General features: G+C 29.7%; 1 long non-coding RNA gene across 1 annotated transcript; it reads right to left on the bottom strand.

Moving 5' to 3' along the window:
- Positions 1-1,532: 1,532 nt before the first annotated feature.
- Positions 1,533-9,950, bottom strand: LOC143074731 (uncharacterized). The gene is made up of 3 exons (XR_012978040.1): positions 9,862-9,950; positions 7,096-7,590; positions 1,533-1,953 (listed from the first exon to the last, which is right to left on the bottom strand). It is a non-coding gene; the product is annotated as an uncharacterized LOC143074731 (long non-coding RNA).
- Between the last annotated feature and the right edge of the window lie 684 nt (positions 9,951-10,634).

Below are 10,634 nucleotides of genomic sequence, written 5' to 3'. Positions count from 1 at the left end.
TAGGTAAAATTGTCAGAAATTGGGGTACAATTCCAACCTACATTATCATTAAACTACAAATATCCAAATAGAACACAAACATTTCAATAACGACAGACTCACATATTTTGATTATTCGAGATTGTGTTGTCGGGTTTGAAAAATGGTTTATTGTTTTTTATAATCTAAAAGTTTGATTACAAACTGGTTATTCATTTGTATGGTGTTAAAATCGATAATTCATCGATAATTTTACAGCTTAATACAAAAATAAATTTTGTCTCATACTTTTATGAATTCGTACTGCAGCAATGCCTTTGGTCTTAAGATGTCTCCAAGTTCTTTTACTTAGTTGTGATAACTAGTTCTGAGTTAAGTGACATTTTTTTTACATATAAAATGAAATTCGATTGCTAAATTTTGTCAAATTTTGTTAACACTATTTACGTATTTCATCCATTGTCGTTTTTAGCATAGAAAAATCGTTCAGAATCTAAGATTAATATAATTTTGTTGATCTTAACCGTGATTTGATGCTTAATTGAAATTTGAACAAGAAATAGGATTTATCGAACTTTATCCTAACATACTTCTTTTTAACTGATATGCTTTTAGCTGACCAGATTATTATAACTTTTTGTAAATTCACGAAATGCTTCAATTTAAATATGTTAGCTTCAACTTCATTTGGTCTCTGTTGAAGAGTTGGCAATCATTCCATATCGTCTTATTATTATATTAAATACTTAACACATTATCTTGTTTACACCATTACTGCATTGAGGTTCATTTAAATTATTCCCATTTGTATGTGCTATATATATACTTCATTTTAATTGATTGATATTATATCTCGTTGAAATAGCTTGAATTTCCTCTGTTTTTTTTTATCTTTAATCATATGGTTTCGAGTTTTATTTCATATAATTATCATAAGTAGTCTCTAAAATATATAAATAATTTGTCAAAACTTTGACTGTTGTTTGTCTTATTGTATAGTGTACGATGCATATGATATAATTTGTATATAACTTTGTTGAAAAATATGCCACACTTCAATGCAATATCTTCTTCTTCTTCTTCTTCTTCTTCTTCTTCTTCTTCTTCTTCTTCTTCTTCTTCTTCTTCTTCTTCTTCTTCTTCTTCTTCTTCTTCTTCTTCTTCTTCTTCTTCTTCTTCTTCTTCTTCTTCTTTTTCTTCTTCTTATAATTATTATTATTATTATATCTCAATGAGTCCCACATAAAACTTTTATTTGATATACGTAATCTTGAAGACAAGCATCAAATGTATGAGATATAGTAGGGTTTTTCCATGTCATTGATGAGTTTATGTTTGATTGTTTGAATTTAGATAATGATGTATATGTAATATAATCAGGGGGTCATAAATTAAAACCGTAAAAAATAGTTAATTGTTGGTGTCATTCTCTATATACTGTAAATCAATATTTTTTTTAGATGTGTTTTATTATCGCAAACAACTCGAATGCATAGGTATCACAAAAAAATAAATAAACGCATTGCAAATATTGATAGCATTTCTGTAGCGAGTTACTTACTAAACATGCTAAAAGATTGTAATTATTAATCTCACATGTTTGTTCATTCTTTAAAAATATCAATAATAAATGTAGGCTAAAATTTTCAAATTTAAAGTCATCTAGGCTTTCTCTAGTACATGATTTTAGATCTCCAATAATCAATATTTACTAATGTTTGACAAAAATTAAGCTAGACTAGTTTTAACATTTTGTATAGAATGACCAGTCCGGGAGATTGATATTTTGGATTATCTGTCCACCAGACACAAGCTCGCATTCATTTGTTATCTTATTAGAGTTGACTCCAAAACAGGTACTGTTCAGTGAACATATAGACAAACAGGTCATTGTACTGCGTTGAATTGAAGTTGAAAGTAACACCATATTACCATATGTTGTAGGAACACCACAGTAACTCCCGAAAAGGAAAGCTAAAACAGAAAACAACATTCAACGTTAAAACTCTAAGCACTTTTCATGTTAAATGCAATTGTAACATTTTTGTAATAAATTACCATTATTATTTCGTTTTAATGAAACGCTTGTCTTATCAAATGAATATTGAAACAGATGAATTCAGTACAGATCACTTGGCAACCATACTTGACTTTATTTCAACATTTTTTTTTTTCTATTTCAAAATTAACATTTCAGTCATTATTTTATTTAGTTTAACAACAAATTCAACCATTTATCGACAGCTGTAAAGTAAGTGTTTTACATGGCTAGAAAAATACCATCGTTTATGTTACGGGCGATTCCTGTAATTAAAATAAGTATGGTTATTGACCACAATCAATAAGTAGAATGTGTTTCAGGGCGTTTATCATCATCGAGATTTATCCTTTGCACCCCACGCGCTTTGATCAGACAGCTAAGATGATTTTGAACTTTTTTAAGAGTATTGCGGCAGGGGTACATTGGCACCATAGTATACACATATCAATAACACGATGACACGTGAACATGGGCTTTTTTCCGAATCGTGACAATGGAACAATGAGAAACAAGTAAAACAAAAACGGAAACCCACCATAGTTCTGTCCTCAAACCACATATGTCAAGACCCTCTACACACAGGTTGGAATGCCGACATCTATTCATAAAATCTGGCAACTAATTTGATGTGGTTGGCGCTTAAAATGACCACTACCATTAGAACTGAATTGATTGACCCTTCAGGATACCGATTTAGCTGGCACATTTCATCTGGATAAACAAACACAAACAACCCCACAGACCTCCACCTACACAACACATGTAATGATACTGATTCAGCTGGCCATAAACAATGAATAATTTCAATCTTATTAAAGTCTAGATGTTTTTTTTTCAATCTTATTAAAGTCTAGATGGTTTTTTTTTCAATCTTATTAAAGTCTAGATGTTTTTGTTTTCAATCTTATTAAAGTCTAGATGTTTTTTTTCAATCTTATTAAAGTCTAGATGTTTTTTTTTTCAATCGTATTAAAGTCCATATGTTTTTTTTTCAATCTTATTAAAGTGTAGATGTCTTTTTGTCAATATTATTAAAGTCTAGATGTTTTTTTCAATCTGATTAAAGTCCAGATGTTTGTTTTCAATCTTATTAAAGTCGAGATTTTTTTTTCTCAATCTTATTAAAGTCCAGATGTTTTTTTTCAATCTTATTAAAGTCTAGATGTTTTTTTTCAATCTTATGAAAGTCTAGATGTTTTTTTTCAATCTTATTAAAGTCTAGATGTTTTTTTTTCAATCTTATTAAAGTCTAGATGTTTTTTTTTCAATCTTATAAAAATCTAGATGTTTTTTTTTCAATTTTATTAAAGTCTAGATGTTTTTTTTTCAATCTTATTAAAGTCTAGATGTTTTTTTTAATTTATTAAAGTCTAGATGTTTTTTTTTCAATCTTATTAAAGTCTAAATGTTTTTTTTCAATCTTATTAAATGCAATATCAGTATTTAGTTCAAATATATAATCTTAAATTAATCCCAATTCTAATGACGTCATTTTTTCGTCATTTTTCATTTTTTGATGCTCTGTTTTACTAATTCTAATGACGTCATTTTTTCGTCATTTTTCAGTTTCAAATAGGACGTCACTTGGCGTAGAGGTTTAAACGTATTCGGATGTGTCTACTTTTGTGTTTCAAATGTCTGGTTATGTAAATGTATTTCAGTTGTTTCCTGTAATTAGTTAATACTTCAGCTTTATCATGTACATCTTTTGAATATTCATTTTATTAATTTACTGTTTGCAAAAGTATAAATTACTCTAAATTATAGGGATTTTCTGGTAACTTAACGGAAAACCCTTGCCGTTTTTGGCACAACCTTTTTGATCTTTTGGTCCTCGATGCTGTTCAACTTTGTACTCGTTTCGGCTTTCAAACTTTTGTATCTGTGCGTCACACATAGGTCTTGTGTGGACAAAATACACTTCTGGCGTATTAAAATTTTGAACTTGTTGCCTTTTGTTGGCTGTTGTTCGTGTGATTCTTTGTCAATTGTGTTCTCCAATTTATTTATATTGTAGTCCTGTGTTGTCATTTTGATGTTATATTTCACATGGCCATAAAAGTGCGAGGTTTGGCATGCCACAAAACCAGGTTCAACCCACCATTTTTTCCTTTAAAAATGCCCTGTACCAAGTCAGGAATATGGTCATTGTTATATTATAGTTCGTTTCTGTGTGTATTACATTATAACGTTGTGTCGTTTGTTTTCTCTTATTTTTGAGTGTAAATTCACATTGCGATAAGACGTGTCACGGTACTTGTCTATCCCAAATTCATGTATTTGGTTTTGATGTTATATATACATGTTATATTTGTTATTCTCGTGGGATTTTGTCTATATGTGTTACATTTTAGTGTTATGTCGTTGTTCTCCTCTTATATTTAATGCGTTTCCCTCGGTTTAAGTTTGTTATCCCGATTTTGTTTTTTGTCCATGGATTTATGAGTTTTGAACAGCGGTATACTACTGTTGCCTTTATTTATTAAAGTCTAGATGTTTTTTTTAATCTTATTAAAGTCTAGATGTTTTTTTTTCAATCTTATTAAAGTCTAGATGTTTTTTTTTCAATTTTATTAAAGTCTATATGTTTTTTTGTCAATCTTATTAAAGTGTAGATGTCTTTTTTTCAATATTATTAAAGTCTAGATGTTTTTTTTCAATCTTATTAAAGTCCAGATGTTTGTTTTCAATCTTATTAAAGTCTAGATGGTTTTTTTCAATCTTATTAAGGTCTAGATGGGTTTTTTTCAATCTTATTAAAGTCTAGATGTTTTTTTTCAATCTTATTAAAGTCTAGATGGTTTTTTTCTCAATCTTATTAAAGTCAAGATGTTTTTTTTCAATCTTATTAAAGTCTAGATGTTTTTTTTCAATCTCATTAAAGTCTAGATGCTTTTTTTCAATCTTATTAAAGTCTAGATGGTTTTTTTTTTCAATCTTATAAAAGTCTAGATGGTTTTTTTTCAATCTTTTTAAAGTCTGGATGTTTTTTTTTCAATCTGATTAAAGTCTAGATGTTTTTCTTTCGATCTTATTAAAGTCTAGATGTTTTTTTTCAATCTTATTAAAGTCTAGATGTTTTTTTTCAATCTTATTAAAGTCTAGATTTTTTTTTTCAATCTTATTAAGTCTAAATGTTTTTTTATTCAATCTTATTAAAGTCTAGATGTTTTTTTTTAATTTTAGTAAAGTATAGATGTTTTTTTTTCAATCTTATTACAGTCTAGATGTTTTTTTTCAATCTTATTAAGTCTAGATGTTTTTTTCAATCATATTTAAGTCTAGATGTTTTTTTTTCAATCTTATTAAATCTAGATGTTATTTTTCAATCTTATTAAGTCTAGATGTTTTTTTCAATCATATTTAAGTCTAGATGGTTTTTTTCAATCTTATTAAATCTAGATGTTATTTTTCAATCTTATTAAGTCTAGATGTTTTTTTTCAATCTTATTAAGTCTAGATGTTTTTTTTCAATCTTATTAAAGTTTAGATGTTTTTTTTAATCTTATTAAGTCTAGATGTTTTTTTTCAATCTTATTAAAGTCTAGATGTTTTTTTCAATCTTATTAAAGTGTAGATTTTTTTTTTCAATCTTATTAAAGTCTAGATGTTTTTTTCAATCTTATTAAGTCTAGATGTTTTTTTCAATCTTATTAAAGTCTAGATGTTTTTTCAATCTTATCAAAGTCTAGATGTTTTTTTCTCAGTCTTATTATGTATATTAGAGAGACAGAAGATACCAAAAGGACTTTCTTACTTATAAGTCAAAAAATAAACTGACGACGACATTAAACTGACGACGACAATAAACTGACGACGACAATAAACTGACGACGACAATAAACTGACGACGACGATAAACTGACGACGACAATAAACTGACGACGACATTTAAAGAAAAGACCAAAAGACAAACATCACTGTACAAAAAAACCAACATAGAAAACTTAGGACTGAGCAACACGAATAAATCAAAAGGTTGATTTCGATAATTCAAAAACTAACATATTTAGGGCTTGAAATATGATTTGCCACTGGAGTAAGATAAGGCATGCTCTAGAATCACAAGTCTTTGAAAATAACACCCCAATTCGGATAAAGGTGACTTCGTGTCGATAGAATCCGCGTATCAAAACGGATGCAACTGCAGTTTTTCTAACGAATGAAGTTTAGTTGATCTTATATGTATACTACGTTTAACCACAAGGATCCTTTCCTATATTCTTATTGCTTTTTGCTACAAGCGATGCACTATATATTGACCACAGCTCAACCAGTTAAGACCAATAGGCGATTTGATTTACTGTTCAATAGAAAAACAAAAGAAATGGGATTTCCATCCATGACAGAAATCAGTACTTGCACAGCAAAAAAACACACAAAACGCAAAGGGACACCGCTTTATTGTTATTCTGCATCTCGAAGCCACATTGAGGCCTTCAACACAGAGCAAAACCAAAAATCCTCTCATCTCACTACAAGACGGTCCCTAGAACCGTTTTGAGCGGAATTATTTGAAAAATAATTCGGGTAGACTTCACACGACTAAATCGGGCCCTGTCAAAAGAAACAAATTGGAAAGAAGTAAATATTTAATACAAATTAGTTCGCATGCAAAGGTGCAAATATCAAAATATATAGAATATATTTATGTAATTCTGGTAACAAATGTGAGGTAAAGAACTTATGTCCTTGACACCTTTTGACAGACAATTTTGAATAATACAAAAATGTATGAATGAATCCAAAACAGAGGGCATATATTGACTGTTTATTTACATGAAGCTAAGCTATAGATATATTATAGTCAAACCATAATACATAATGTATTGTGTATCAACCATAAACGATGACTGTTATTTTTGTTTCACTGTTGACCTAGTTGTTCCAGACAATGGACACAGTACAGCCGATTGTGCTGTTGATTACTCAACATCGGGAGCTGAAAAAAACCGTTGATAGACTAATATAAATACAAAAGTACCAACAAATGAAGGTATACAATTGATGGCTTGCATTTTACACGAAATCGGGGAATACATGATACAATCATACGTCTAAATTGGTCAACTTACACGAATGTTCTATAGCCCAGAGTCCGTTTGCTCCCCAACCAGTCATGATTCCTACACCGTTTATAGGTATTGGGTTGGGGTCTGTCCATTCCATTACTATTTCTGTTCCAACTGAAGTTTCTTTGTCGAGGGTTATTTTACCGTCGAGTGTCCATCTCACCACCATTGTTCGTTTCTCAGTGCAGCTTAAAATGTCTAGTGTTGGAAGGAAATAAATGGCCCCAGTATTGTACTTCCGACGAAAGCTTGTCGCTTGGTTACTATTTGCACCGATACAAATTTCATAAAAGTCTTGAGACTGTAGATTCTCAGCACTAGATAAGAGTATAAACGCATCACTACATGCTTCAACTCTAAACCTGAAAAACTGGATTTGTGAAGGAAATAAGAGGTAATCGGACAGGTTTGTGTAATAATTAAAAATATCTGGTGTTGATGCAGCATCGATATTCCCACTGTTGTAGGTTTGTATCTCTGTTTCATCTATACCATATCCTGGAATAAATTAATTCAAAGTTTGAATTTTTAGTAATCTTTAACATCGAGTTTGATTTGCTTTCATTTGTTTAATTCGAGCGCTACTGTTGAATGAATCTTATGAAGACCTAGTTATAAATCTTGTATCCCAGATGAGTTTTATATAGACAAACAACTCTTTGATGAATATGTAACAGTAAATGAACCCTCATTCAACCTACTATAAGAGGAGCTCCCGTCTGGTGTGACACTTATGAAGCCTTTCATGTCGGGGCACCTGAATTGAACCCTAATTTCTAACTGGGTTTGTGTTTCTAAAAATGTTTTCGATAAAGGACAAAAAACCTGTCTTATGATGAAATAAATATATACAATATGGATAAGCATTGATATTTGAAAAGGAAACCATGAGCCCGAAGGGAGAATGATGTGTATTTCCTGTATGAACGCTTATCCATTGTGTCTCTAATTTAAACTATTGTGTTGACGTCTTTTCACAATTAAAGCCTTTTCTTAATTAGAAGGTATTGTAAGTGAGTTTAAATAACCTTGATATCATGTTCAACGATGCATTAATAAATCAAACTTGATTCTAAAACTCTTGTGATCTTAACCTCGCGTCTACCAACTTATATGTAAAGATACAAGCCCTATGTGTCCCTTGTACCGATATGTATAATTTGTTCATTAATATATAAAATAGACATCTTAATTGCAACCCATTGGTAGCCGAGAGGTTTTGTCGATGTGATGATGTCAGTCATACATTACAGATTTCAAGGAGGGGTTCAATTCCCAGTGAAGGCATATAAAAACTATAAAAATTAAAAGTCAGTTTTCAAAATTAATTCCATTGGTGAACAGAAATCAGTAAATTAACCAATTCAAACTTAAAGATGTGATTCAAAATTTTCAAAAAATTAGGCACACAAAAGAAACATTCATTGAATATAATTTGGTGATTCCATTTCAGCAACTGATTGAGGAGGCGTTGATTCTAGATAAAAATAATCTACGGTAAATTAATAGGCTGACGTCACGGCAATGGTTCAACTGATCCCTTTTGCCAAAACATTATTGACAATTAACGTTTTTATGACATACCTGAAGTATAACAAGACACGTCCGTTAACTTTAGTGAAATTGGGTGATATATGTCACAGAGTCAATGGCCACTTGATTTGTGTTGAAAATGACTTTGATATAGTGACGATATATTGTGTGCTTACTTAAAAATAGGGAAACAGTTATGTATCCCATAGCTCTTTTACGTGCGTGCTGAAGTGTGAAACACGTATGAGTACGAGTACACGATATATATAGTATCAGAAAATGTGGCGGAGTTGCATAGTTTAATAGTATATAGACTAAAGTCGTTTCTAACTGTCCGTCAATGAATGAATGAATGTGTAAATGATACAAAATATAGTACACACAATACAATATTTAGTATAGTACTAGTGGAACAGCTGTATTCTTCTAATTCATTGCTATGGTGACATATATATGCGGAGATAAAATAAACATTACTGAAACGAATTTGAAAATACATGAAGGCTACGGGCTTCATTCGATTTAACAAGACTATACACACCACATGCTATGATGTTAATGATTCATCCGTACGAACTGAAAGATACATGTACTTGTATTAATATACATAAGAGGAAACAGTAGTTTACCAATGTCACAATCTAAAAAAGCCTATCAGAAGATAAAAGTCGAGGTTGAAAAACTAAGGGAATCGCATCAAATTCAATAGCAGCGACATTAATTTTCAAAAGATGGGAAAACAAAATGCGTATATTATTATCAAAACATTTAAGCACTTAACGTTTTTTTCCTTATATTCGTTTTTTTTAATATTAGATAAAATGTCACTACATATTCATCTTTAGACTCTGACGGAATAAATAGCTGAAATGGAACAATCTGAAATCAATAAATTAAAATACCGAAAAAAATACCGAAATGTTCGCTATTTGAACAATATCTCTTTTATTAAAACCGTTTAGTACTATATATATTTAAAAGACCTAGCATATAAACTGTACACAAATTTCTCAATCACAATTACGACTTTATAATGCTTTAAATTTTTCGCCAAAGAGATGATAAACGACACTAAGCGCCTAATTGTTCACCCTTGTTAAATCCCGTCGACACATTCGATTTGTATTATAATTTGTGTTCATCCTTATTTTATCAAGACATATTTGCCACTTGGTGTTAAACAAAGATTAAATAAATGTTTATGTTACATTTGCAACTGGTATAAAAAAAACTTACCACAATGAAAATGCAACAAAAGTAACCTGATGAAAACGAAATAATCAGTCATTTTCATCGCGAACATTCCTTATTCCAGAAATATTATCTATGCATAACCTTACATATTCTGTTTTTTATAAGAAATTCTTTTTATTGAATATGTACACCAGTTACCATGACGAAAAAATCGAATATTTCAAAAGCAAATGTTATCGTATGGTTCTTAAGAATTAAAGGATAATTGTTATGTTTTGAATGAATACAAAGGAGCTGTTTGTAGTTTTTCCCTTTGTCCTAATTATGTTAAACTATTTATTTAATTTGTAAGAAGGTACAAATTCAAACAAATACATATATTGAATTATTGTTTTTCTTTAATTCTTTTGTTGACACTGCAAAATCTTCTTAACATTTAAAGTTATAATTATTTATTTAACTTAAACTATCGCAATTTGGTATATTTTAAATTTTCAAATCTATTTCGAACTGCTAATACTTACAGCTTAATTTGTACCTTTCAAGTATTTATTTTATCTTTATGTAAATTTGTTTTGAATTCAGTTTCGTTTACATATTTCATAAACGATTATTTCATCAATGAACAGAAAATTAAAACAAGTAATGCCATACATTAAAACAAACCGGAAGCATTGCAAAGAACACACATTAATTATAAAATATAAACATTTGTTGATCTAAACCGATCTTAAAACTTTAAAAAGTGCAAATAGGCATAACCTATCTTATGGTAACATTTTAGGTTCTATAACTATGCTATTATTGATATTGTT

This window comes from Mytilus galloprovincialis, chromosome 5 (assembly GCF_965363235.1).
Source record: "Mytilus galloprovincialis chromosome 5, xbMytGall1.hap1.1, whole genome shotgun sequence".
In the NCBI taxonomy this organism is placed as follows: Eukaryota; Metazoa; Mollusca; class Bivalvia; order Mytilida; family Mytilidae; genus Mytilus; species Mytilus galloprovincialis.
Note: the sequence above shows the minus strand (reverse complement) of the source record. Positions and strands in the feature narration are given on the sequence as shown.